Below are 23,096 nucleotides of genomic sequence, written 5' to 3'. Positions count from 1 at the left end.
ATTGATCCTGATGCAGGTATAAATAATTGTGCATTTGTGGAACAGCTTTATTTTTATTTTACATTTACAGTACCTGATTTTTTTTTTCTCTCCAAATTAAGAGGCAATTTGGTGCGGCTAGTCCACCTAACCTGCACATCTTTGGGTTGTGGGGGTGAGACCTACGCAGACATGGGGAGAATGTGCAAACTTCACACAGACAGTGACCCGTGGCCGGGATCAAACCCGGGTCCTCAGCTTGTGAGGCAGCAGTGCTAATACTACGCCACCATGCTGCTCCCGTCGGAGGGTATCCTCAATGTGAAGACAGACCTTTGTCTCCAGAGTACTGTGCGTTGGTCAAACCTGGGTCCTCCTATGCCGAAGGCAGCAGTGCTAACCACCTATTCCTGAGCTCCCCAACATCAGCTGAAGGGAGTATCCCAAAGATATGCTGGAGAATCCCTATTGGAATTTTACAGTTAAGGGTTGGCACAGCAATTGCCCAGAAGTGCTTCTCTGGACAATTGATCTGCACCGGGAACTAGCCAAAAATGTTTTAGATGGTTCCAACAGGATTACACTAATAGTTACTCTGAAAATGTTAGAAGAAATAAAACTTCTGGGTAGCCATATTGTAAAGACCCTTGATTTCACTGGGCCCTTTAAACTTAGCTGCTTTTGGCAGGTAGTGTAGTTTTTTTTTACAAAAGGGAGCATGACCTCTTCTGCGAGAGCTGGACTGCATGGGGGGCTGCGGGCACTCACTCTATGTGGGTCCCAGCAGCCCCAGCCACCAGAGTTTTCTGGAGCAGGTAAATTAGCATTAAAATCTTTTAATTCCTGCAGGCCATCACTTTCTGATGTTGGTCTGAAATTATGGCCCATTGGGTAATTATGGCCGATTTGGTCTTATGAGTAAAAGCTTTGTTGTGATGGTAGGTTTAAAAAAAGTGTGTTGTAGGACAGCACTGGAGAAGAGAATTTCAGACAAACCTCTTTGAAATATATGTATCTGGTTGTTGGCTCTGTGTTTGTGGGATTTTACTCTGTGCAAATAAAGGCACTTTTTATAAATCAATCTCGCTCTCTCTCGCTCTCTCTCTCTCTCTCTCTCTCCTCATGCTACCAGACCTGCTGAGGTTTTCTAAAGTTTCCAGCATCTGCGTATTTTGCTTGTTTTAAGCTGTCTCTTTGCCGTTTCTTGAACATGACGTTTAGGGTTGTAAGTTATTGTGCATCGCAACCAGCAGACCGTTTCTTTACTGTATAAATGTGTACCAGAAAAACAGCAGCAACTCTTTTTTTCCCAAGGTGCGTCACATAAAATTTTTTTTGACAGCCACAAGACTAAATATTGGGGCAGATGATCAATTGTTTGGTCAACGCGGTAGATGTTAACGAGCATCTTAAAGAAGGAAAAAGAGGCGAAGAGGTTTAAGGAGAGGATTCCAAAACATAGACCCTTGGACGTCTATGACATAAGCACCAGTTGTGGAGCAATTAAAACCAAGGATGTTCAAGAGTCCAGAATTGGAGAAACATCGATGTCTTGCAGAGATGGAGAAAATTACAAATGGGGAGAGGCAGTGTCATGAAGAGATTTGAAAACCAAGATGTATATGTTGTGGAACTAGGTGAACGGGACTTTTTCAAGTTAGGATGTGGGCAGCGGAGATTTGGAGGACCTCCATTTCAGAGAGGGTGGAACATGAGAGGCTGGCCAGGAGTGTTTACAATAGTCCTATCTAGAGATAACTAAACGATTGATTAGGTTTGTTATGATCCAGTTGCTGACCCAATGTACCTACCAACACAAAGCTGCTAGATTCCATGATTTTAAAGCAAAATAAACTTTACTTTCTATCTTGCCCTCTAACATTCCGAAGTAACACGTGAATGAACAAGCAAACTGTTTGAATACACTACAGTGCACAATCAATGGCAGATGCAACCAAGCAGTTCCACTGATTCTCAGCATCCACTGTGGATTCCACATTCTCATTAAAACTCTGTCTCCCTCTTGAGGCATTTTACATCTTTTTCGAAGATGTACACTCTGAATTCTCTCCAAATGTCACTTCCACGTATACTGCCTCAAATGACTGCTCAGCACCTGATGTTTCCATCTCTTTTCCTGGGACTACGTTCCACTGGTTCCCCATGGCTGTATTCCAGCACTGACTCAGCGCCATGCTGAACAGAACACCAAAGCTCCAAAGGGGTTACTTTTGCCTCCAAGGTCTGCAACAGAGAGTCGATGACCTTCCGAGGTTCTTCTTTCCCTGTTCCTGGAATTCCCCTGTTCCTGGCACTCCCCCTGGCACTCTCCATGTTAGGGTGCCAACCTCTCGGTCTTGTGACCATTGTTTTCATGCCACACAGGTGCACTCGTGTGCAGGATGACCAAAACCTTCAACTGCAAAAAAAGAAAAACTAGAATGGAGCATGCACAGTCTCTCTGTCCCCACCTCCACCCTGCTGTGCTCCACTATTGATGCCTTCTCAACCTTGCCCCTTGCCTGAGGTGTGGTGATGCTCTGGTTAAACCACCACCAGCCAGCTCATTCCCCTCAAAAGGGAAAGCAGCCTACGGTCATCTGGGACTATGGTGACTTTACTTTTATTTTGACCTCTCTTGCCAGGGAGAGGGATAGAATAAGTAGCCAGGAAAACGAGTTTGTGGCATGCACTAATGACGATGGCTTTGATTTTCTTTAATTTAGTTGGATGAAATTTCTGCTCGTCCAGTACTGGGTCTTGGATAGGCAGGTTGATGGTTTAGACTTTGTAGAATGCGGAAGTTGAGAGAGAGAGAGCTGGTGATGAGGTAAAGCGAGAGATGGCGATGAGGAAAAGCTGGGTATCATTATTGTGCATGGGGAAACCGACACTTTACTTTCACATGACGCTGAGAGGCAGCAGGATAAGGAATAGGAAGGGTCCAAAAATGGATCCTTCGGGGACACCAGAGGCAAACCGTGAGGAAAGGAAAACCATTGCAGGTGATTCACCTGCTACCGTTAGGTAAAAATGGAAGCCCACCAGTTGGGCTACAGTGGAGAGGTGTTGGAGGAGGATGGTGTGGCCAACCAAACCTAAGGCTGCAGGCAGGTTGAGAAGGACCAGGAGGGATAGTTTATCTTTGTCACATAGCATTTGATGGGAGCTGGTTTAGCACCGAGACAGTAAGTCCTAACTGTAAGAAGTGTCTGTCTTTGTAACACTTATTGAACAACACAGCTGCTGCTGATGTCGCCAGGCCAACAGTGCTAATAGAAACTCTATTGCCCAGTCAGTGTGTTCGCTTCTGTGCTTGAAATTGTAACATCTCCATATTTTGGAATCTACTCCAGTTTTTCAGCCCTGCTGTTAGGTTTGTGCCAATAAGAGTTTGGGCTGTGAACTGCAATTTCAGGATTAATTCACGTAGTGGGACCATTGACTTTTGTGTGGCCCGATGTGGTTCATTGACCTGATTTTGTAGCTCCGAGCACAGTCACGCCACTATTGGTGCATTCCTTTATCTGCAGACAGCAAAAGAGTTCCCAATTCAGCATTAAACAGATTGCAACACTTTAAGGCTTTAGCGCAATTGTTCTTTTCTTTTTAAAAAAAAAGAACAGTTGAAAATTAATGGATCACATCTCAGTTTGAGCCAGTTTTATAGTCTAACATTAATCCTGTGATAGCACTTATTGGGCACGTAATTTAATGCTTTTCAACTTTTCTTTCGGGGCGACTGACCCTTCCCCAACTGCCCTATGGAAATATGTTGGTCGAGGTGTAAAAGAGGCAGAATGACCTTCCTCTGTTACAAAATGCTCAAAATTCAGCAAGTTGGCAGCATCTGAGGAGAAAGAAACAGTTAACATTTTGAGTCTGTGTGACTCTTCAGAACTAAACGGGGGTGGGGGGAACTGATGGATTTTATATTGTTTTGAGGGGGTGGAGCAGAGTAGAAGATCAGGGATAGGCGGGAACTAGGAGAGATTTGACATATGTTATGAGCACAAAACAAAAGGAGCGTTCATGATGGTGTTAAAAGACTAAAGAAGGTGCTATTAGTTGCATAAAGGTAAACTAGCAAAACAAAGGTTAGCAGTCCATAAAAGCAAAATTTATGACCAAGTGACAGATGGCCTTGGCGGCAGGGCACAAAGAAAAGGCAGTTGAGATGGAGGAGAGAGTTCATAGTCCATCGTCTGTTAATTGATTTTTTTAAAAACTGGATGATAAATAGGGATACAGAAATTGTTAATGTAAACTTTTTACCATCCTAGTTAGTCATGTGTTGAAACAATGATGGAGTTGCTGCCTATTTCTCCTAGAGCTAGCATACATGATGATGGGCTGAGTGACCTCCTATGCTTTATAATTTGTCAACTATAGACCAAAACATGAGAACAGGAATACCCCAATGGTGGTTTGGGATAAAAATCACTTCCTCCCCAGCCTTTTTAAATTCATTTACAGGATGTGGGTACCACTGGCTAGGCCATCATTTATTGCCTCTTCCTAGTTGTCTTTGAGAAGGTGATTGTAGTGAGCTGCCTTCTTGAACCACTGGAAACCCTGAGATATAGGAACACCCATGGTGCTGTTAGGGAGAGGGGTTTCCAGGATTTTGACCCAGCAACAGCGAAAGAATGATATATTTCCAAGTCGGATGCTGAGTGTCTCTGAGGGGAACCTCCAGATGGTGGTGTTCCCAAATATCTGCTGCTCTTGGCCTTCTAGATGGTAGTGATCGTGGGTTTGGAAGGTGCTGTCTAAAGAATCGTGGCGAGTTCCTGCAGTGCATCTTCTAGATGGTACATACAGCTGCCACTGTTTGGTGGTGGAGGGATTGAATGGTTGCGGAAGGGGTAGCAATCTCACTGGCTGCTTTGTCCTGGATGGTGTTGAGCTTCTTGAGTATTGTTGGAGCTATACGCATCTAGACCAGTGAAGAGTATTCCATCCCATTCCTGACATGTGCCTTGTCGATGGTGGACAGGCTTTTTTTGAGGGGGGGGGGGTTGGTCAGGAGGTTTCTTAGCTTTAGACCTGCTCTGGTAACCATATGGCTAGTCCAGTTCAATTTCTGGTCAATGGTAACCCCCAGGATGTGGTGGATTCAGCGATGGTAATACCGTTGAATGTCATGTGGCAATGGTTACATCCTCTCGTTGGGAATGGCTATTGCCTGGCACTTCTGTGACATGAATGTTACTTGCCATCCAGCCTGCTTCACTTAACACATGTCCTGTTTCATGTGGACCAAATGGCTTTTGCTGCAACTCTGTCTGGCTGTTGGGGGACCTTTAAACTCAAGCCATGTATGTTTTGCATTGTGAACAGTGCAGTGATTTTGACACTAACCAGAGGTCTAAGCTTGTTGAAGAGACAGTTTAGCAATTCTTAGAGGTAGCAGATCTCTGTCTGGTTTCTAATTCTACAGTTCTAATTGTAGCACAATTAGACCCGGGGCTTGGAAAGGGGACCATCAATTTGGGTTTCCACCTCCTGATTCCTATTAAATTGCTTTTTTTTCCCCCTACCCCACACTTAACTAGAAAGTGTGTGCAGTATATAAAACACCAGATGAGGTTTGTTCAGGACTCGATTGATATCCACCACTGCCTAACACATGATGCCTTTGTTCCAGGGAACTATGCCAACAAAAATGAACACCTTCAGGAGGGAAGAACAAACGCAGCAATGTATTGATTATGAATGCTGAATATGCTGTTGATTCAGACCTGCCTGATTGGAGTTGCTTGTTCTATTTGCACAATTGAATGTTTTTTTATCAATACAATTGCTGGCAAATTAAACTCAAAGCTGGGAATGAAGCTTGAACATTTGATTGTCTAGCTGAGGTGAGCGAGCAGCTGCCACTGAACCAAAACTCGGACTAAAGATGACTCAACCAGCCTTTTGAACAGCAGTGGCAGCAATGGTGAGGAGTGAAGTGTGTAAAAGGCAAAAATGGATATTGGGATGGGACAGGTCAAAACTGGGTGTTTTGCTGCATTGTTAGGCTGCTGCCCTTTTGAGCCCTACTTTTAACTCTGACCAGTGACACTATGGTTTCAGTGAGCATCATTTGTGGTGCTGGATTCTGGAGCATTGGAGGCTGCTTGAGTCACAGGGTAGGCTGAGCATTTGTTAGTTCGTGGGGCCTGTTCACACTGAACAGAGATCACACCTGATATCGCAGCAATGCGTGTGGTTTTCAGAGAACGAATTGTCCTGTTGATGGCCTGGGATTGGTTTGATTTTTTTTTAAAGTAGTTCAGAAGAGGTTAACCTGTGCTCTGAAAACCCTGATCTGATCCCTGACCTGCTCTCCAGTCGGGTGACTCATTCTAGTTGCAAAGCAAATACTGCAAATCAGCTCGGGATTACAGCTGAAATGTGACCCATGCACAGTCTAGGTCATGCAAACTGGGTCCAGCACTGATTTATCTGAACTTATTCTCTTGTGAGGACTCATTGGTGTCTTGCCAAAAAAAGTTCCAGCTCTGAACGTATATGTGTCTGATAATTATTGGTATCAGCATTATTGTAAAAGTGTTCAATCATTTTCCACAAGCACTTCCGACCAGCATTTCACAACTTCCTTTTAAAATGGTTTCTTAGAAATCACCTTAAATCTGAGATTTCCAAAAGCAGGTTTAAAATACAGGAGGCAGCAGCCTCCCACCCCCCTCGGAGGCCACCTCTCTCCCGCATTTCCTGCTGATAGTCTCCTTTTAATGATTTAGAAAATATTTTCACTCTTGCCTAGAAGGGAAACCAGTGGAGGAAGCTCTGTATCTTAACTAGCTTTTGCCAAGTTGTTCAATATATTATTGCAGTCAAACTATTAGGCCAGACATATAAACCATGAGATGCTCTGAAGGAGGAATCCTAGACTCTCAGTGCGGAAAGGAGACTATTTAGCCCCTCATTTCTGCATTAGCTCTCTGAAAGAGCTAGCTAGTTAGTCGCCCTTCTTTGCTCCTTCCCCATTGCCCTACAAGTTGTTCCTTTTTCAAGTATAAATTCAATTCCCTTTTGAAAGTTATTGAATCTGATCATTTCAAATGGCGCATTCCAGATCATCATGACTGGCAGGCAAAAAGAAACTTCATCTCCACGATCCCGCTCCAGTTCTCTGAAATCGGTGTCCCCTAGTTAGTGATCTTCCTGCCTTTTGGAAAGTTTAAGCCTGTTTGTTCATATCAACGTCCCTTAAGTTTATACACCAAAATAAATTGCTTTTCATATTCTTTGACTGACTTGGACACTTCTCAACCTGGATGTTTTTTGAGCTGAGGTTAATCTGACTATTCAGATGTGTTTCCGTTTGATTTCTGCATGAATCTGCCAGAGCAGCAACTTCCCTTCTGGGTGTAACTCTCTGAACTATTGACCCCTGTTTTTAGTGTTTCTGGTAGTCCAGTCACGCTTCAGGTTTAGCACCAGAATGAAGTGGAAACCACTTTACATTTGTGGTACACTTGGAATGAATCGTGTGTACAGACCAGAGTGCAATTATAAGTGGATTGAGGCCCTCTTGGTTTGATCCAGTGTCCAGTCCAACTCTGATGCCATTTGAGGCTTTTATCTGATGACACTCCTGTGAAGTGCCTTGGGATGTTTTTAAATATAAATGCAAGTTGTTGCATGTCAAGAAAGAGCTCTATTTTCTATAAGGTCCTTTCACGGTAACACAGTGGTTATCACTGTTGCTTCACAGCACCAGGGACCTGGGTTTGATTCCTGGCTTGGGTCACTGTCTGTGCGGAGTCTGCACGTTCTCCCCATGTCTGCATGGCTTTCCTCCGGGTGCTCCGGTTTCCTCCCACAAAAGACGTGCTTATTAGTTGAATTGGACATTCTGAATTCTCCCTCGGTGTACCCAAACAGGTGCCGGAGTGTGGTGACTAGGGGATTTCCACAGTAACTTCATTGCAGTGTTAATGTAAGCCTACTTGTGACACTAATAATTATTATACCCATGGAATTTTCCAGAATGCTTCCGAGCCAGAGTGTGTGATGTTAATGTAAGCCTACTTGTGGCAATAAAGATTATATATATATATTTTTTTTAAATGCAGCAGCCAATATCAACACAGCAGCAAATGACCAGTTATCCTAAGTAAGGATGTGATATGGAGTGCGTTCCTCAGCTCCTCCTTTGAATGATGTGGGATTTCTAACACCAAACTAAGTGGGCAGACTTTTTAAAAATAAATTTAGTGTACCCAATTATTTTTTTTCCAATTAAAGGGCAATTTAGCGTATTCAATCCACCTACCTTGCACATCTTTGGGTTGTGGAGGCGAAACCCATGCAAACATATGGAGACTGTGCAAACTCCACACTGACAGTGACCCAGAGCCGCAATCGAACCTGGGACCTCAGTGCCGTGAGGCAGCAGGGCTAACCCACTGTGCCACCGTGCTACCCACTGAGTGGGCAGACTTGGTTTCAATGTCTTATCTGAATGACAGCATCTCTGATAGTGCAGCAGACCCTCGGTACTGCACTGCAAGTGTCTGTCTACTGAGGTCTCTGAAGCGAGTCTTGAACCTACAACCTTCTGAGGCTGGCACGGGTGCTACCCACTAAGCCCAGAGTTCTGTGTACACCAGTGAAAGACCAGAGTATTTCATGTCAACATGGCATTTGCAGAGTAAGTGGAGTGCAAATTCTTAAATGGTGACTCCCATGAGATCTTGCTGGAATGGGCATCATGTGATGAATGGCTAAATGAATCATCTGTCATAAATATTCAAATCTGCCTCCTTGGACTGGAGGGAGTGGAGAAAAGGGCTATATTGGCGAAGGTCTTCTTGTCTGATGATCTGGAATGCACTGTTTGAAATGGTCAGATTTAATAATTTTCAAAAGGGAATTGGCTTTATATATTTTTGAAAAGGAAAAATTGATAAAGTAATGGTCTTCATGGGGACTAAAGCATCAAAGGTGAAGGCATGATTGAGTAGATTGATAGCTGCAGAAATGTTGTGGTGAATGGAAGGGGGAAGAATAGACAGTTTGGATTTTGAAAGTCCAGCTGTAACTTTTTTTGGGACAGACACGGATGGCATTACCTGTGATTTGTTGATAGTCTAGGACTTGGGATGTGAGATGGCAAGGTGAAGGGGGTGACTGTGGATATGGTGTGGCGAGTTTATTTGGAAGGAGAGTTTTAAGAGGACAATGAATTATGATGAAGCATATTGAGATGGAGGTTGAAATCCCCCCTCATCGCAGAGATCTGGAGAGGAAAGCAGTGAAGAATGAGGAATTGTCACTACTTTGGGTGGTAGGAAACGAGCATTAAAAATTTTTGTTGATAGGAGATCGGCTAAGTAAGGCAAGTTGGAGGGTAGAATCCAGCTGCTTCTGACCCAAACCCTATCATGGCAATCAAATTCAACCAAGAAAATGCTGCCCCTCAGGCAAAATAATGATACCTGATCCAAATGGAATCAAAGACTTCGAAGAATGAGTGTCAATTCTAGTCTGTTGGAGGCTCCTTTCCCTTGCTACATAAATAACGCATCACTTGAGGGGACACAAAACCTTTTCTTCAGTTCCTCATTAGTAGCTAGGTTTCCACAAGTCACTAATTATTCATCTTAACTATACACAATGCTAATAACTGTACCATGATATGGTAAACAGATGTAGGGAAGCAATCATTCACACCTGACACATTGTTAAGTCCAAGTCAGAAAACGCTGTTAAAGCCACAAGTACGACTGATTCGTTATGCAGAGTGATGCTGACAGCTTGGGTTCAATCCCTGTGCCGGCTGAAGTGATTCATGAAGGCCCCGCCTTCTCGAGCTTGCCCCTTGCCTGAGGTGTGGTGACCCTAGGGTTAAATCACCTCCAGTCAGCTCTCTCTCAAGGGGGAATAGCCTACGCTTCTCTGGGACTTTGGCAACTTTCGCTTTCACATCATTAATTGCAAGCAACACTTTCGGAAAAGGAAAGACCAGCATTTGGAAGCAACGAACAACGCAGCTGACTGCAGCTCGGGTCCAAATCCTGCACACAGACTTCCATAAAATCAAGGTCAACTACATTTGACTGTGCAAAATTAGACAGTACTAAGCTTGTGACCGGCCTGGATATGCAATATAAAGTTATTGTGACTCCGAAAAGAGACCTGTATTAATCCGTTCAAACTATAGATTGAAACCATCCATTCACTGGCTCTGTTGGTTGGCTCTATCCCTACCTCACCGTGCCAAATTTTCTTCCATAAGTCCTGTCCTTCACTATTCTTAAACTCTTTCTCTTGTCTGTCTCCTATCTTGCCTCTTGCTCTCTCTAAGCACATCTTGTCCATGAGACGCACTTCCGCCACCCTATTCCTACAAAACAAAATTGGCTGAGTAAGGGATATTTTTCGGGCTGAAAGAAGGTGTTTCTTTGTGTAGTTCCTCAGGGATCTGTATTGGGACTCTTGCTTTTCCTGATCTATACTAATGATCTTGATCTTGGTGTGCAGGGGGCATTTTCAAAATTTGCAGATGATATGAAACTTGAAACCATTGTAAAGTGTGAGGAGGACAGTGTCGAAAGGACATAGGCAAGTTGGTGCATTGGGCAGACAGGTGGCAGATGAAGTTCAATGCAGAGAAGTGTGATGTGATGCATCTTGGTAGAAAGAACCTGGAGGGACAATATAAAGTAAGGGATTCAGTTCTTCAGGGGTGCAGGAGCAGAGGAATCTGGGTATGTGTGCATAGATCATTGAAGGTGGCAGGACAGTGTTATGGGAATGCAGGGGAGTGCATTCTGGCCTTTTAGGGGCGTAGAGTACAAGAACCAGGAGGTTATGCTGAATTTGTACAAGACTCTAGTTAGACCTCAGCTGGAGTATTGTGTACAGTTCAGGGCCCAACCCAAAGGAAGGATTTGAACATATTCGAGAGTGTGCAGAAGAGGTTTACAAGAATGAAGTGGTTCAGTTATGAGGATAGATTGGAGAGGCTTGGACTATTTTTCTTGGAAAGAAGATTTTAAGAGGTGTTCAAAATCATGAAGGGACAGAACCGAGTCCCACTGTTCCCACTCGTAAAAGGATAGAGAACGAGAGGAAACAGTGAGTGATTTGCAAAAGGAACAAGTGTGATGTGAGAAAAAACGTTTTCATACTACTGAGTGGTTTGGGTCTGGTGTGCATTTCCAGTATGTGTGGTGCAATCGAAGTGTTCAAGAGGGCACGCATTCAAGAGAGCACCTGAAGAAACCGTGTGCAAGGGTATGGGGAAAAGGCAAGAGAATGGCACTAAGTTAGAGAGCTAGTGCAGAGACAATGGGCTGAAGGCTCCTTCTGCACCATACCAATTCTGTGATTTTTGTAAACTGCTGATCACCCAACTTCTCTTCCCGGCTCCCATTTTAGTTGAGATCTAACTAGTGGCTTGCTATAAGTTCAGCATTACCTCCTTACTCTATGCCTTTTTATGACTAGAGCTCAGGGTACTGTATGCTTTATGATTTTTCATTCCTTGACTTGGCCATCCTTCCAAACTACTGCCTCATGTCCAAGCTCCCTTTGCTCTCAAGTCCTTGAGTATGCCATTGTCTTCCAAATCTGTGCCCTTCTTTCCCAGAATGCTGTTTCAAAACCCCCAATCAGGATTCCTCCCCTACCATTGTATCAAAATAGTTCTTATCCAAGTCACCAAAAGAAGTGCTTTGTGACTGACCATGGTAAACTATCTCCTCTTACTTAACCTGTCTACAACCTTTGGCACGGTTGACCACATCACCCTCCTTCAGCATTCCTCTCCATTGTTCTGTTCAGTTGGGAGTACATTCACCTGGTTGCATTCTTATCTATCCAGTTGTAGCGAGAATAACATCTAATTCTCTTGCCCTTTCCCCACCGTTATCTCCGATGTGCTCCCGAGATCTAACCTTGGTCCCTCTATTTCTCACGGTTGGTAGAACTCGCCTCTGAATCACAGTGTTCAATTCCATTCAGGGCTTGAGCACAAAAATCAAAGTTGACGCTCTGGTACAGTATTGAGGGAGTGTTGCACTGTATTGAGGTATGGTCTTTCAGGTGAGACATTAAACCAAGGCCCCATCTGCCTGCTCGGATGGATGTAGAAGTGCTCATGGAAGGAGAGCAGGGCAGTTATCCCTGGCGTCCTGATCAATATTTATCCTTCAATCAACATCACAACAGATAGTGGTTAACACTGCTGCCTCAATGCACCAAGGACCCAGGTTTGATCCCAGCCCCGGGTCACTGGCCGTGTGGAGTTTGCACATTCTCCCTGTCTGCGTGGGTCTCACCCCCACAACCCAGAGATGTGCCGGTTGGTGGATTGGCCCTTAATTGGAAAAAAATGAATTGGGTACTTTAAATTAAAAAAAAAAAAAATTTTTTTTTAAATCTCAATAGATTAGCTGGTTATAATTACATTGCTGTTTGTGGTAATTGCTGGGCACATATTTGCTGCCACATGTTCTGCAACAGTGACTTGCTCTTTTCTAAAACAAGTACTCATTGGTCGTAAAGTGCTTTGCGATGGCCTATAGTTACGAAATGCACGATATAATTGCTGCCTTTTGGCATCGTTATCCAAAAACAGTGCTTGTTTTCATGACCCAACTGGTCCTCTGTTTCATTTCACCATCACCCCTCTTAACCCCTTTAGACTGATCAGAATGCTTTTCAAATCCAATGCTGCTCGAGCAGGGATTTTCTGCAGCTAAATATTTGGGAAAACCAAAGTCGTCTCCAACCCCTGCCACAAACACAGTTCCTAAGCTACTGACTCTGCACCTCTCCCTGAAATCTTAATGGCTGAATCAGACTGATGGCAGCCTTGGTTTCATATTTGATCCCAAGATTAACTTCTGACCACACATCCACACCATTGCTAAGACTGCCTATTTCCACCTCCTATATTGCCTAGCTGCACCCCTACCTCAGCTCTTCAACTGAAACCTGCATCCATGCCTCCGTTACCTCCATAGGCCTAACTATTTGAATACACTCCTGGCTGATCCAGCCCCTCAATCTTCCACCCTCTATAAATGTAGCCATCCAAAATCTTGCTGCCCATGCCCTAAGTCCCATTCGTTCATCAACCCTGTGCTCACTGACTGACAATAGCTCCAGTCAAGAAACACTTTGATTTTAAAATACTAGTTTTCACATTTCCCCCTCCCACGGCCATTGCGTTGCCTCTCCCTATCTCTATAACCTCTACAAGCCTCCAACCTGTCAAGCTATCTGCGCTCTTCCAATTCCGACTCCTTACATTTTTTTATTCATTTATGGGATGTGGGCGTCGCTGGTTAGGCCAGCATTTAGTGCCCACCATATTTGCCCTTCAGAAGGTGGTAATGAGTTGCCGCCTTGAACCGCTGTAGTCCTTCAGGTGTACGTACACCCACTGTGCTGTTAGGGAGTGGGCTTCAGGATTTTGTCCCAGCGACAGCGAAGGAATTGTGATATATTTCCAAGTCAGGGCGATGAGTGACTTGGAGGGGACCTTCCAGGTGGTGGGGTTCCCAGGTATCTGTCATTGTACTTCTGATGGTAGTGGTCGTGGGTTTGGAAGGTGCTGTCGAAGGATCCTTGGTGAGTTACTGTAGTGCATCTTGTAGATGGTACATATGGCTGCTACAGTTTGACGGTGGTGAGGGTTTGAATGTTTGCGGAAGGAGGAGCAATCAAGGGGTCTTACACTTTGGAAAAAAGAATAGAGGCATGGACTATTTTCTAAACGGTGACAAAATTCATAATGCTGAAGTGCAAAGGGACTTGGGAGTCCTAGTCCAGGATTCTCTAAAGGTAAACTTGCAGGTTGAGTCCGTAATTAAGAAAGCAAATGCAATGTTGTCATTCATCTCAAGAGGCTTGGAATATAAAAGCAGGGATGTACTTCTGAAGCTTTATAAAGCATTAGTTAGGCCCCATTTAGAATACTGTGAGCAATTTTGGGCCCCACACTTCAGGAAGGACATACTGGCACTGGAGCGGGTCCAGCGGAGATTCACACGGATGATCCCAGGAATGGTAGGCCTAACATACGATGAACGTCTGAGGATCCTGGGATTATATTCATTGGAGTTTAGGAGGTTGAGGGGAGATCTAATAGAAACTTACAAGATAATGAATGGCTTAGATAGGGTAGATGTAGGGAAGTTGTTTCCATTAGCAGGGGAGACTAGGACCCGGGGCACAGCCTTAGAATAAAAGGGAGTCACTTTAGAACAGAGATGAGGAGAAATTTCTTCAGCCAGAGAGTGGTGGGTCTGTGGAATTCATTGCCACAGAGGGCGGTGGAGGCCGGGACGTTGAGTGTCTTTAAGACAGAAGTTGATAAATTATTGATTTCTCGAGGAATTAAGGGCTATGGAGAGAGAGCGGGTAAATGGAGTTGAAATCAGCCATGATTGAATGGTGGAGTGGACTCGATGGGCCGAAGGGCCTTCCTTCCGCTCCTATGTCTTATGTCTTATGGTCTTATGGGCTACCTTGTCCTGGATGGTGTTGAGCTTTTTTTTTTATAAAGAGTGCCCAATTCATTTTTTTCCAATTAAGGGGCAATTTAGTGTGACCAATCCACCTAACCTGCACATCTTTGGGTTGTGGGGGCGAAACCCACGCAAACACGGGGAGAATCTGCAAACTCCACATGGACACTGACCCACAGCCAGGATCGAACCTGGGACCTCGATGCCGTGAGGCAGCAGTGCTAACCACTGTACCACCGTGCTGCCCTCGGTGTCGAGCCTCTTGAGTGTTGTTGGAGCTGCACTCATCCAGGCACGTGGGGAGTATTCCATTACACTCCTGGGCCTTGTAGATAGTTGATGGGCTTTGGGGGTCAGGATCGCTGTAGGATTCCTAGCCTGTGACCTGCCTTGGTAGCCGCAGTATTAATGTGGCTAGTCCAGTTCAGTTTCTGATCAATGGTAGTTCCCATAATGTTGATTGTGGGGGTTTCAGCAATGGTAATGCCATTTGAAGTCAAGGTGCGATGGTTAGATTCTTTCTTGTAGGAGATGGTCATTGCCTGAAACTTGTGTGGTGCAAATGTAACTTGCCACTTGTCAGCCCAAGCCTGGATATTGTCCAGGTCTTGCTGCATTTGGACACAGACTGCTTCATTATCTGAGGAGTCACGAATGGTGCTGAACATTGTGCAGTCATCTGCAAACATCCCCACTTCTGACCTTATGATCGAAGGCAGGTCATTGATGAAACAGCTGAAGATGGTTGGGTCTTGGACACTAACCTGACGAACTCCTACAGTGATGTCCTGGAGCTGAGATGATTGACCTCCCACCACCACAAACATATTCCTTTGTGCCAGGTATGACTCCAACCAGCGGAGAATTTTCATCCTGATTCCCATTGACTCCAGTTTAGCTAGCCACCAATTTAGCTAAGATCTCCAGTTTACATAGCCACGTTGTGACTGCAGCTGCCTGGGCCCAATGCCCTGGGAATCCCTCCCTAAATGTCTCTTTATCTTTAGTTGCCTTTCCTGAAAGGAATGCCAAGTATTTGGCTGTATTGCTAAAGCAATTGGGATGGTTTGGAGCTACTAGTCCCTGCCTTGAAATGGCATTCCATGCATTTGTTGTATAGGGTACATCTTTCAAACTGGGTCACTCAAATCTTATGGTTTTGAGGACTTCTAATTCCTATTTTGTACGTATGGAAACATTTTGTTCGGTGGGAGCACTGTTTCACCCATAGGTTATGATGATACTTCATGGGACTGTCCATATTTGCAGTGGTTAAACCATACAAAAATTTGAAAAGCTGGAATGAAATACAAAAGCATGTGGAACATTGGTTTGTGCCTCTTGTTTTGTGGGAAATGTGCTTCTGACTAGCAGTAAATTTACAAAAAGTCAAGAGTTGGTGAAGCTCGGCTTCCGACAAAGACCGTAGTCTCTGGGAGCAAGGCTTGAGTCACTGTGGAACTGTGTTTAGGTGGATGGCTGGAGGGGATGCTGGTTTCAATAATCCGTTATCTCCACAAGATCCCAACAGTTAGCGCCACAAGAAAGTTGAAGATCTCCTTCAAAAAGCTGACTCTAGCATAGCTCCTTTTTGTTCAAAACGGGCAATAGTCCTTCCTGCCCAATTTATTAACTTCCACTTGGTTCACCTTCTGTCAGTTTTGTGTCCAGTCTGACTTGAAAGCAACAAATATACTGCTCACCTAGGAGACCAGCTATCGTTTAGAGTCACAGTCATTTACAGCACAGAAGGAGACTATTTGGCCCATCAGGTCCATGCTGGCCCCCTGAGGAGAAATCCAGTCAGTCGCCCTTCCCTGCTCTATCTCCATAGTCCTGCTGGTATTTCCTTCAAATACTCACCCAATTCTCTTTGAAATTGTTTATTATTCAGTGCAAATGTGCCTTCCACAGCCAACCAGGTCAAACCTTGTGGTACTATAGTGAACCTGGATTACTTATTGGCTACAGTGAGGCATGAGTCTAAATTCCTAGGATGAGCATGCATGAATATTACAAATTTATTTTTTTCACCAAGAGAGCAGTTAGAATGTCAAACTGAATTAGTTAAGGTGAACAGCACAAATGTGTATCTAAGGAAAAGCTAGATATGATCATGATGGGCTGGAGAGGAGGAGTAAAAGGATTTGCTGGTCGGGTGGGCGGAGGCTTTGTGTCTGTAACCACTGAAATAGAGTGGTTAGGCTGTGTGACTTGTTTCTGTGCTCTGTTCTGTGTTATTAAAGAATATTAATTTTAATTCTGTCTTTTGGTGTATACTTGCGTCACTAGTTTTAGTCTGAATCACCTGCAAGACTAGGATAGAGGCAGATTTGGCTGTGGACTGAAGGTGGCCATGAAGAAAGTTCTCTAGGCATTATATCTTAATTGAAGACTGAGTTCATTACAAATTTATTTGAAAAATATTGACTAATACTTCTGGCTGGGTGAAAATGGCCATTCAACTTGAAGTGAAATTGCTGCATTTGCCTCCTGCAGTCAACCCAAAGGCTGTTGCTTATCACTTAAAGTTTGTTTTCTGATGGAGAACTGGGTGATCCAAATATTCCTCCGATATTGGGAAAACCGAAGCTGGATCATTGATTCCTTCTCTATACTTGCTCTGTTGATTAAAGTTGCTTTCTTCCATCTCTGCAGTATTATCAGTCTCTGCTGATTTTCCCCCTTCTGCTGTTTAAAGTTTAGTTGTTGCTTTCATGTCATGTTCATGTTGCCTTCACGTGGGGGAATATGCAAACTCCACACGGACAGTGACCTGGGGCTGGGATTGAACCTGGGTCCTCGACTCCGTGATGCAGCAGTGCTAACCACTGCACCCCCGTGCTTGTAGCTACTCCTACCAGGAGACCTGATGTCATGTTGTGTCACCCTAGCTGCGTGCTTACTTCAAAAGTTTCTTTTTTTTTAAATTAATGTCGCCATGGTCTTCTCCCACCCATCCCTGGTGACCTTTTCCTTTCTCCCACTCTTCCCTGTTCCTCAGTGCTGTCTTTCACTTCTTCTTCACTCCACCCTGTTCTCTGAAATTCTCAGCTCATTTCACCCTGCCTCTGGCATGACTGTAAAAGATTCCACAACTCTACTTGAAGGGGAACGAGGTCCTTCAAGCCAGAGATCTGAACACAAATTTCATGTCGATTTTTTATGGATTTTATTTTGATCTTAAACCTCCTGTTCACTATTGGTGACATGGTCCTATGTTGGGTACAGCACTTGCTTCTGACTAACTCCATATATAACCTGCTTATTCCAGTAAACCACTGAATTTTAAGTCTTCATAGCGGATGGGCACTGCGGCTCAGATGTTTAAAGGTCCGTTCTTGTAAACAGCAGATGCTGAGTTAGAATCTCAGCACCGTCCCCTTCACACCTTTCGCTCAAAGCAACTCGCTGGGGAAGTTTATTCAGTTTATGGGCAGCACGGTAGCATAGTGGTTAGCACTGTTGCTTCACAGCGCCAGGGTCCCAGGTTCGATTCCCGGCTTGAGTCGCTGTCTGTGCGGAGTCTGCACGTTCTCCCCGTGTCTGCGTGGTTTCCTCCGGGTGCTCCAGTTTCCTCCCACAACTCCTGAAAGACTTGCTGTTAGGCAATTTGGACAATCTGAATTCTCCCTCCGTGTACCCGAACAGGCGCCGGAATGTGGCGACTAGGGGATTTTCACAATAACTTCATTGCAGTGTTAATGTGAGCCTACTTGTGACAATAATAAAGATTCTGATTATATGTGGAAAGCACTGTATGAATGTTACGCTGTTATCACATCTCAATTATGTTTAATGTGCGAAGTGCTGGGGATCTGAAACTCTGCCTGAACTTGATTTGATTTATTATTGTCACATGTATTAGTATACAGTGAAAAGCATTGTTTCTTGCATGTTGCACAAATAATGCATACTGTACATAAGGAAGGAGAGACTGCAGAATATAATGTTACAGTTATAGCAAGGTGTCGAGAACGGATCAACTTAATACGAGGTAGGCCCATTCAAAAGTCTGATGGCAGTAGGGAAGAAAGGAGGGTAAAGGCAGAAACATTTAAAAAGTACTTTAATATGCACTTGAAATGTGTAACCTCCAAGGTAGAGGACCAAAAGCCAGAAAGTGGGATGAGGCTGGATAGCTCCTTTTTGGCTGTCAAAATCCATGCCATCGATTTCAGTGATTCAGTTTCCAACTCGGCCACAGGTAATGTTTTTGCAAACACTTTTAAACAGCTAATTGCCTGTCATGTACCCTGCAGACTGCTGCCACGTACCTAGTTGCAACTGCTCCTGTGTAATAATTAGAGATGGGAAAGGGATTTGCCTATCAATTCATAATCCATGCTAATATATTTTTGACAATCCTGTAAACCTTTAATCTTGTATAACAACCTTTTTTGTCAAATGCCTTCTGAAAATCCCTATTAGCTATGATCACGTTTGAATGTTGGAACAGATATTTGATCGATTTCCAGTCTATTGACTGGAAAAGATATAGTTCGAGTACATTAGATGGGTCGTTTTTTGTACAGTGTGTGCAGGAGGGTTTCCTGACACAGTTTGTTAACAGGCCAACAAGAGGCGAGGCCACATTGGATTTGGTTTTGGGTAATGAACCAGGCCAGGTGTTGGATTTGGAGGTAGGTGAGCACTTTGGGGACAGTGACCACAATTCGGTGACGTTTACGTTAAGGATGGAAAGGGATAAGTATACACCGCAGGGCAAGAGTTATAGCTGGGGGAAGGGAAATTATGATGCCATTAGACGTGACTTGGGGGGGATAAGGTGGAGAAGTAGGCTGCAAGTGTTGGACACACTGGATAAGTGGAGCTTGTTCAAGGATCAGCTACTGCGTGTTCTTGATAAGTATGTACCGGTCAGGCAGGGAGGAAGGTGCCGAGCGAGGGAACCGTGGTTTACCAAAGAAGTGGAATCTCTTGTTAAGAGGAAGAAGGAGGCCTATGTGAAGATGAGGTGTGAAGTTTCAGTTGGGGCGATGGATAGTTACAAGGTAGCGAGGAAGGATCTAAAGAGAGAGCTAAGACGAGCAAGGAAGGGACATGAGAAGTATTTGGCAGGAAGGATCAAGGAAAACCCAAAAGCTTTCTATAGGTATGTCAGGAATAAGCGAATGACTAGGGAAAGAGTAGGACCAGTCAAGGACAGGGATGGGAAGTTGTGTGTAGAGTCTGAAGAGATAGGCGAGATACTAAATGAATATTTTTCGTCAGTATTCACTCAGGAAAAAGATAATGTTGTGGAGGAGAATGCTGAGCTCCAGGTAAATAGATTAGATGGCATTGAGGTACGTAGGGAAGAGGTGTTGGCAATTCTGGACAGGCTGAAAATAGATACGTCCCCGGGACCTGATGGGATTTATCCTAGGATTCTCTGGGAGGCCAGGGAAGAGATTGCTGGACCATTTGGCTTTGATTTTTATGTCATCATTGGCTACAGGAATAGTGCCAGAGGACTGGAGGATAGCAAATGTGGTCCCTTTGTTCAAAAAGGGGAGCAGAGACCACCCTGACAACTATAGACCGGTGAGCCTCACGTCTGTAGTGGGTAAAGTCTTGGAGGGGATTATAAGAGACAAGATTTATAATCATCTAGATAGGAATAATATGATCAGGGATAGTCAGCATGGCTTTGTGAAGGGTAGGTCATGCCTCACAAACCTTATCGAGTTCTTTGAGAAGGTGACTGAACAGGTGGACGAGGGTAGAGCAGTTGATGTGGTGTATATGGATTTCAGCAAAGCGTTTGATAAGGTTCCCCACGGTAGGCTATTGCAGAAAATACGGAGGCTGGGGATTGAGGGTGATTTAGAGATGTGGATCAGAAATTGGCTAGCTGAAAGAAGACAGAGGGTGGTGGTTGATGGGAAATGTTCAGAATGGAGTTCAGTCACAAGTGGAGTACCACAAGGATCTGTTCTGGGGCCGTTGCTGTTTGTCATTTTTATCAATGACCTAGAGGAAGGCGCAGAAGGGTGGGTGAGTAAATTTGCAGACGATACTAAAGTCGGTGGTGTTGTTGATAGTGTGGAAAGAAGTAGCAGGTTACAGAGGGATATAGATAAGCTGCAGAGCTGGGCTGAGGGGTGGCAAATGGAGTTTAATGTAGAGAAGTGTGAGGTGATTCACTTTGGAAAGAATAACAGGAATGCGGAATATTTGGCTAATGGTAAAGTTCTTGAAAGTGTGGATGAGCAGAGGGATCTAGGTGTCCATGTACATAGATCCCTGAAAGTTGCCACCCAGGTTGATAGGGTGGTGAAGAAGGCCTATGGAGTGTTGGCCTTTATTGGTAGAGGGATTGAGTTCCGGAGTCGGGAGGTCATGTTGCAGCTGTACAGAACTCTGGTACGGCCGCATTTGGAGTATTGCGTACAGTTCTGGTCACCGCATTATAGGAAGGACGTTGAGGCTTTGGAGCGGGTGCAGAGAAGATTTACCAGGATGTTGCCTGGTATGGAGGGAAAATCTTATGAGGAAAGGCTGACGGACTTGAGGTTGTTTTCGTTGGAGAGAAGAAGGTTAAGAGGAGACTTAATAGAGGCATACAAAATGATCAGGGGGTTGGATAGGGTGGACAGTGAGAGTCTTCTCCCGCGGATGGAAATGGCTGACACGAGGGGACATAGCTTTAAACTGAGGGGTAATAGATATAGGACAGAGGTCAGAGGTAGGTTCTTTACGCAAAGAGTAGTGAGGCCGTGGAATGCCCTACCTGCTACAGTAGTGAACTCGCCAACATTGAGGGCATTTAAAAGTTTATTGGATAAACATATGGATGATAATGGTATAGTGTAGGTTAGATGGCTTTTGTTTCGGTGCAACATCGTGGGCCGAAGGGCCTGTACTGCGCTGTATTGTTCTATGTTCTATGTTCTATGACAAGGGTTATGGGGCGCAAGAGTTGAGGCCACAATCGGATCAGCCATAACAGCAGAGCAGGTTCAAGTGGCCAAATGGCCTCCTCCTCTTATTTTGTGGTCTTTGGCATAAAGGACTGTATGGCCTTCTCCTTTCTGTTTTGTGGAAGTGCAAAATAAAAATTCTGAGCATTAGTATAACATGCTGTACTGTGGGGAAGGACCTGGTTAGGAGTGGTAGACCAGTGCAAAAATTGTTCATTAATTACCCTCTGCCCTTCTTGCCATCCCAGAATTGCTGAGTAAGGAAACACTGCTTCTATCTGAATACATGACTGTTTACCGTAGTGCATATTCAAAAGAGGTGGCAGAACTTGGTATAATATCTGAACAACCAATTGACAGTCTCAAAGACCTGCAATGTTCTATATTAATGTGCATACTGTTCCTTGTGCTTTACAGTTGTATTTTGGTTCCTATTTTGTAAGAACCACTCTAGCTGGCTGATTTTAACTAACTGCTTAGTAATTAGTAACTCTATGAACACTATCTTGCTTTTTAAAAAAAAAAGTAAAACCTCTAAGCCTGAAACAAACACCGAGAAAACTCAAAGCACACTGGGTCAGTGAGTGTGTGGAGTTCCACTGAACATTGTTGTCCGTCTGTCCCCAAGAGCTGACTGACCAGTGTATCCAGTCATTTGTACTCTGCCTTTGGACTTTACTCAACATCAGCTTTGATCTCCAATAATTGTATCCCTCCATAAAGGGAATGAGGGATCAGCTCTCCAGGTAACCCAAGCTGTGCAGAAACCTTTTCAATACCTGGTTCTTACTGTTACGCTGTGATTACATCTGTTAGTTGCCAAATATATTATCATGAGGTTGAAGCTTCCTCACCTGGCGTATTCTCCTGTGAGTTGCTGTGCAAAATTCTCCTGTGTGAGTCGCTGTGCAAAAAGCAGCAGCAGAGCTCCTGGGTGACCTTCTTTATTTGCACAGTCTCACTATTTATTTGATAGTCAATGGAGCTCTTGATTCCAGAGCCAGTGTCTTGAGACCCGCATATTGTGACTTTTTTTAAATTAATTATTTTTGTATACGACTTTTTATTCGAAAAACACTGAAGAATTGTGGGGAATAAAGATCATTGTCTCAGGTGCAGGAACTCGGGACTTCTCTGTAAACCACAGCTACTGAAGAATACTATTTTCTACAAGCGAACATAAACATTATTTAGATAATGTGAAATGGACTAAGCCCATACATTTGAATCTTCTCAAGTCTTATTTGTGAGCATCTGCAAAAAAAAAAAAAGTCCTATTAAAGCAATGCCATGAGGTATTTCTTTTTAAAAATAAATTTAGAGTACCAATTTATTTTTCCAATTAAGGGGCAATTTAGTGTGGCCAATCCACCTAAGCTGCACATCTTTTGGGTTGTGGGGGCGAAACCCACGCAAACACTGGGAGAATGTGCACAGTCCACCCAGAGCCGGGATCAAACCTGGGTCTCGGCGCCGTGAAGCTGCAGTGCTACCACTGAGCCACCGTGCTGCCCTCCATGAGGTATTTCTACAAATTCTAATAATGAACAATTTGGGGAACAGAAGATCTAACGGGATTCTGCTTTTTAAAATTAAAAAAAAATAGTATATTTATTGATATTTTACATTTGGGAGAATGATGCAACAAAAGTCCCAAGATTATGCATTGCCATAAACAAGAAGAAGAAGAAAA

At 44.1% G+C, this 23,096-nt stretch overlaps 1 protein-coding gene across 3 annotated transcripts in view; it reads left to right on the top strand.

Moving 5' to 3' along the window:
- The window catches only part of llgl2 (LLGL scribble cell polarity complex component 2), a 150,238-nt gene that overhangs the window by 22,636 nt on the left and 104,506 nt on the right, over positions 1–23,096 (top strand). The window lies entirely within an intron of this gene.

This window comes from Scyliorhinus torazame, chromosome 18 (assembly GCF_047496885.1).
Source record: "Scyliorhinus torazame isolate Kashiwa2021f chromosome 18, sScyTor2.1, whole genome shotgun sequence".
NCBI lineage: Eukaryota > Metazoa > Chordata > Chondrichthyes > Carcharhiniformes > Scyliorhinidae > Scyliorhinus > Scyliorhinus torazame.
This window is presented reverse-complemented; position numbering and strand designations above follow the sequence as displayed.